The sequence below is a fragment of the Marmota marmota genome, unplaced genomic scaffold (assembly GCF_001458135.2).
Source record: "Marmota marmota marmota unplaced genomic scaffold, marMar, whole genome shotgun sequence".
NCBI classification, from domain to species: domain Eukaryota; kingdom Metazoa; phylum Chordata; class Mammalia; order Rodentia; family Sciuridae; genus Marmota; species Marmota marmota.
Window position 1 is genome coordinate 1564535 of NW_026000229.1, and position 6875 is coordinate 1571409.

Below are 6875 nucleotides of genomic sequence, written 5' to 3' on the forward strand. Positions count from 1 at the left end.
CTGTATGGGAGCTGAGCTGAGTAACACACACCTGTTTTATTGTTGCAATCTGTCAGAGAGTGGCGGTGGTTACTTCAGCTCTCCAAGATGGTGGCCGCTGGTTTCCTTGGTGGAGTTTTCATTGTGGGGGATAGAACTGTACCGCTTCCTTCCCCGTCTGAAATCCCAAACTCAGCCCGGGGCTCAGTGGGGGCTCAGCAGCAGGATTCCACAGAACCTGCAGCAACATTTCTCCCTGCTTGCTGGTCGCTTCTCGGTGGTGCCCCGCCGTCTGTAGCCGCGGGGCGGGCCACGTGGATCAGTCAGCCCGGATCTCCGGTGGGAACCCCAGCACTCTACTGTTTTGATTTTTTCTGCTTGCCCCTCCCCCAGTGCTGGCTAGACAGGTTTCGTTTTTGCCACTGATGGGAGGGGGATTTGAAGGTCAGGTGTCTCTAGTTTTCCCCAAGTCTTTATGCAGGCTCGCTCTGATAATCCCTCCCCTGGAAAGCCTAGGAGAGATTTTATGTGAATTCCCACTGTATGGGAGCTGAGCTGAGTAACACACACCTGTTTTATTGTTGCAATCTGTCGGAGAGTGGTGGTGGTTACTTCAGCTCTCCAAGATGGTGGCCACTGGTTTCCTAGTGGAAGAAATTTCAAGGCAGCACAGCATTCAAGTGATGCTGAGTTTCAGCCAAGTTTGCTGTGATAATCAGAAACATAAAGAAGAGCAGAAAGATTTGAAAAACTTGAATTTTGCCATAAAACTATGAGTTAAGGAAAGTGTGTTTATTAATGAAATTATGGCCACTAAAGAGATACTAAGGGCTTTATTCAGAAACAATAAGAAAGATGACTTGAGAATATCTCTAGAATTGGCAAGATCACACCCACCCCAGGCTCAAGGGTATAAGAGTGAAAATGTCTTTGAGAAGACACCATAGGCTCAGACATCCAGGAACTCAGAGGCTGATACAGCCGTGATCCCAAGAAGCTTGGTTATTATTCAAGATGGTGGAAGAAATTGACATAAATCCTGTGGTGCTGGTTCTGCTGGAATGCAAGATGCTGGAGTTAAGGGATTGCGAAGGCTTCCACTGATATTTCAAAGGAAGTCCTAAGAAGCCAGGCAAAGTGAAGCAGGAGCAGAGTCCCTGTGGGTTTCCCCTTAAATAATGATGCATGAAGATGTGAAAAGGAAGCTGAAGTTGCTATTGAGACTCCTAAAATTAAGTGATGCCAGTAACGAGGGATTGACTGCCAAACCCTGTAGGAATTAAGCAGAGACAAGCCAAGAGAGAGGCCAAGTGGACTGCAACCAGCAAAGTCTTAAGGGTGGAGTTATGCAAACATTTTGGAGTGAACACCAGAGTGCCGTATGCCCAAGATGCTAGACACAGGACTAGATTGCCCAGTTGGATTTCAGCCTTGTTTTGATTCCATTCCTTCTTTCTATGCTCTATGTTTCTTTCTATTGTGCCATTATGCATTAGATATATGTAACTTGCTCTTGATTTTTATAGGGGCTTATGCTGAGAGTTTGCCTTGAGTCTCAGGAATCTTTGGACTTGGACTTCTGGGTAATGCCAGAATTCTTTAAGGCTCTGGGGACTCCTGGAAAAGAACAAAATGTATTTTACATTGTGGGATGGGCATGAATGTATGCATAAATGTGAATTTTGGGGGGCCAGTGACAGAATGCTACAATTTTGATATAAGGTGTCCCCCAAAAGTTAATGTGTGAGACAAAGCAACAACATTTAGAGGTGGAATTATCACATTATGAAAGTTGTAATTGAATCGGGGAATTAATCTACTGACCCAGATTAACTGGGGTGATAACTACAGGTAGATAGGGTGTGAATGGAGGAGGTAGGTCACTGGGAGTGTACTTGTGGGTTTTATATTTTGCTCCTGATGAGTAGAGCTCTTTCTACTTCCAAGTGGCCATGTCATGAGTTGCGTTCCTCTGCCACACACTTCTGTCATGATGTATGGAGTCAGTAGACTATCAACTGAACCTCTGAAAGCATGAGCCTAAATATCATATTCCTTGTCTATGTTTCTCAGGTTTTTTGGTCATATCAATGAAAAAAATGACAAAAATATCAGGGTAGAAGTCCTACATTTGATTCATAAAATTTATTCCCATAGTAATTTTCAATTTCCATTTGCTGGTTCTAGCATAAGGCAATATGATTAACTTTTGTATGTCATTACATCCTACAACTTTGCTCAATGTACTTATTATTTTAATAGAATTGGTAGATTCATTAGTATTGTATCTAAGAGACATCCTGCCTGGTGTGTGAATATAGACAGTTTTATTCCCTCCTTTTCTATCTTTTCTGGAAAAATATAATACTCATGCCACAGCTTGACTGCTGTGCTGTCTTAAAATTTACTCTGCCCATTAATTTGTCCATCACCTTTAAACTCAGCTTCTCATAAAGTCTCAGAACCTGGACAAAATGTAGATGAGTTCTTTGCCACAATGTAGTGTGAATGAATTCTCATCAGAGTTCTCATTTCCATCTGAAACCTCATGTGCACAGTCAATACTGTGTGCATTCATATCAACCTTCTGGTCTCTGTGCCTCCCTCAAAATAATACATTAAGATCTGTTTAAAACATTCTATGGCCCCTGTACCTTGAATTGAGGTTTTAGTCCTTGACCACTTGGCCCCATCACTGTGACGTGTAGTAAAGCAGAACATGATGGTGGGGAAATAATGGTGAAATAGAGCTGCTTACCTCATTGTGGCCAATAACCAGAGAGAGCGAGAGAGTAAGAAAGAGGATGGGGATAGTATATACCCTTCCTGGGCATACCTCCAGTGTCCTTCTTCATCCAACAAGGCCATACCTCCTATAGTTCCCACCAATTCTCAATAATTCATTCAACTGCAGACATATAATTCATAATAACTGCGAGCACACACACACACACACACACACACACACATTAGTAGGTTTAATTATAAACCTACCAATGAATTAGTCCCCTGATAAGATTAGAGGTCTCACTATCCAATAGTCTCTCCTCTGAACATAACCTGCATTGGGGACCAAGCCTGCAATACTTATGCCTTTGAAGGATATTTCAGTTCTAAACTATAACACAGTCAAAACAAAGGAAGTAAGAAGGAGATTGTGAGCCTAGCATGGATATCGACAATAAGACTGAGTTTGAAATCATAGCCAAAGGAAAATGATGAAGACAGCACATGGAGGGTTAATCGAGTCTAGAAGTCAGAGTTTCAGAGAGTAAGGAAAGTTTTCACACATGGAAACTGCCCATGTGAGGGTCTAAGCCAGAGCAGGATGGGAAAAACATCCACACAGGGTGCCTCAGCCTGGAATAAGAGATTAGAATACAGACAGTGTTAGGAAGATACCCCATGGATAGACATGTGCAAGATGAGAGGATAAGGTAGGCATCCATGTGGCTGGGTAATCTGACAGAAAAACAGCCCTAGCAGAGTAAGAATGGCATCAATAATATTGGTATGGCTCAAAATAGGGAGTTCCCCAAGGAAGGGAGAATTTTCACAGGTGGAAGGAGCAAGATTGGCTACATAGTAAAGAATTGATCAAATAAATAAATATATTAAGGATCATGGAAACCAGATTTCTATCTGTTGATGATGGGAGATGAAACTGTGAAAGACAAATAACCCATGTGATGTGAGATTACAATAGAAAGCATCAGTGTGAACTGATGATTTTTACAATATTTAAATAAATATAAATGTGTGTGTGTGTGTGTGTCTATAGTTATTATTTGTGTCTGTGAGAGTTTGGTTCCAAAAACCTGCAGATGCTCAAGTTCCTTGTATTGAAATGGATGTGTATTTGCCTATAATGCAAACACAAACATTCATACATTTTAAAACAGTTCTGGATTATTTATAATATCTAAAACAATGTAAATGTTTTATAAATAGTTGCTATACTCTATTGTATAGAAAATAATAAGAAAAAAGTCTGCCTGTGTTCAGTAAAGAAGAAAATTTTAAAAGATATATTCAATCCACAATTGATTGACTCCATAGTCCATACAAGGGCTGAACACTTACATATCCAAAAAAAAAAAAATAAAGCAAAAGAAATTTTCTGCAGGTGCCTTTTATCACATTAAGGAATCTCCCTCTAGTCCTAGTTTTTTGGAAAGATTTTATCAAGAACAGTGTTGTATTTTACTGTGTGTGTGTGTGTGTGTGTGTGTGTGTGTGTGTGTTGTACGTTTATTTTCTTTTATTCTCTAAACATGAAAAATTACATCGATTTTCAAATGTTAAGCAATCTCTTTGTTCCTAGGATAAACACTACTTAGCCGTATTGCTAGTAGTTTTTACATACTGATCCATTCACTTTTCTAATATTTATGTTAAAAAGTTTTGTGTCTGTGCTCATGAACATTTCAGTGTATAATTTCTTTTTCTTGTCTGGCTTTTGTATCAGTCCAGTGTTCATATCCTAAAGTGAAGTTCCATATGTGCTTGTTCCTCCTCTAATTTTTGAAAGATTTTTTTCTTATTGTATTTTTGGTACTGGAGGTTGAACCAGACCATGCTCAATCACTGGGTTACATCTCCAAGACCTTCTGTTTTGTTTTGTTTTTTGAAACAGGGTCTTGCTAAATTGCCAAAACTGACCTTGAACTTGAGATCTTCCTGCCTCAGCCTCCAGATTTGCTTGGATTCAGGTTTGCATACCAGGTCAAGCACAGAAAGATTTTTTTCTTTTTTTGAAGGATTGTTATACTTCTAAACATCTTCCAAAATCAGTGATGAAGTCCTCTGGGCTTCTATATTTTGGTAAAAAGTACCATATCTTTAGGAGGCATAGCCTATTTAGAAATCTACTTCTTCTCATGGCAGCTTTACTAATTTATGTATTGGAAGAAGTTTTTCCATTTTGTCTGAGTTTTCAATTTATTAATAAAAATACTAAAAAAATAAAAATAAAAATACGCATAACATTCCTTTACTAGAATTTTCAGGTTTATAATATATGTAGTTATGTTCACTCTTTTTTTTTACTTATGTTGGATTTTTGTATCATTTTTTCTTTATAAATCTAGCTACAGGTTTTTCTCTTTTATTGATTTTTCTCAAATAATCTACTTTTAGTTTTATTGATTTCCTCTATCACTTATCTACCTTGTATCTTATTGATTTCTGCTCTTCATTTCCTTTACTCTGCTTACCTTGGGTTTCCTTTGTTGTTCCTTTTCCAGCTTAAGATGGAAATTTGGACTAATGATTTTAAGTCTTCTTTTCTAATATGAAAATTTAAAGATATTAATGGTATTTTCAAATATTTTAGTGAATTGTATTCTCAATTTTTATTTAGTTCATAGTGGTTTCTCACTTTTTTTCATGCAAAATTCAAGGTTATTCTACTATTTTCCTATCTCTATGCATCCCTAGGACATTTTTTTTTAATTGTGAAATAATTTCCTTGATAATACTAACTGCTGAATTATAACACTTTTTACATTTTTTTGTTTGTTTTACCAGTTTTGATTCTTTTTTTAATTGATTTTTTTAAATGACAGCCAAATGCATTACAATTCTTATTACACATATACAGCACAACTTTTCTGGTTGTATGTAAAATATGTTGACACCAATTCATGTCTTCATATGTGTACTTTGGATGATGATGTCTATCACACTCCACCATCCTTGCTAATCCCCTGCCCCTTCTCTTTTCTTCCCACCCCTCTGCCCTATCTAAAATTCATCTATACTTCCCAAGCTCCCCCTCCCTACCTCACTGTGAGTCACTGTCCTTATATCAGAGAAAACATTTGGCATTTGTTTTTTTTGTGGGGGGGGGGATTGGCTAACTTCACTTAGCATTATCTTCTCCAATGCCATCCATTTACCTGCAAATGCCATGATTTTATTCTCTTTTATTGCTGAGTAATATTTCATTATGTATATATGCTACATTTTTTTATCCATTCATCTACTGAAGGGTATGTAGGTTGGCTTCATAATTTAGCTATTGTGAATTCTGCTGCTATAAACATTGATGTGGCTGTGTCCCTATAGTTTGTTGTTTTTAAGTCTTTGGGGTATAGACAGGGGAGAGGGATATCTGGGTCAAATGTTGGTTCCATTCCCAGATTTCCAAGGAATCTCCATACTGCTTTCCATATTGGCTGCACCAATTTGCAGTTCCACCAGCAATGTTCGAGTTTGCCTTTTTCCCCACATCCTCGCCAACACTTATTGTTGTTTGTTTTAATAATAGCTGCCATTTTGACTGGAGTGAGATGATATCTTAGAGTAGTTTTGATTTGCATTTTTCTAATTGCTAGAGATGATGAACATTTTTTTCATGTATTTTTTGATTGATTATATATCATCTTCTGAGAAGTGTCTGTTCAGATCCTTGACCCATTTATTGATTGGGTTATTTGTTTTTTTGGTGCTTAGCTTTTGGAGTTCTTTATATACCCTAGATATTAGTGCTCTGATGTGTGAGGGGTAAAAATTTGTTCCCAAGATGTAGGCTCTCTGTTTACCTCACAGATTGTTTCTTTTGCTGAGAAGAAATTTTTTAGTTTGATTTCATCCCATTTATTGATTCTTGGTTTTAATTCTTGGGCTATAGGAGTCTTATTAAGGAAGTTGGGGCCTAATTCAACATGATAATGTTTAGGGCTTACTTTTTCTTCTATTAGACACAGAGTCTCATTTAATTCCTAGGTCCTTGATCACATTGAGTTGAGCTTTGTGCATAGTGAGAGATAGGGGTTTAATTTCATTTTGTTGCATATGGATTTCCAGTTTTCCCAGCACCATTTGTTGAAGATGTTATCTTTTCTCCAATGCATGTTTTTGGCACCTTTGTCTAATATAAGATAATAGTAATT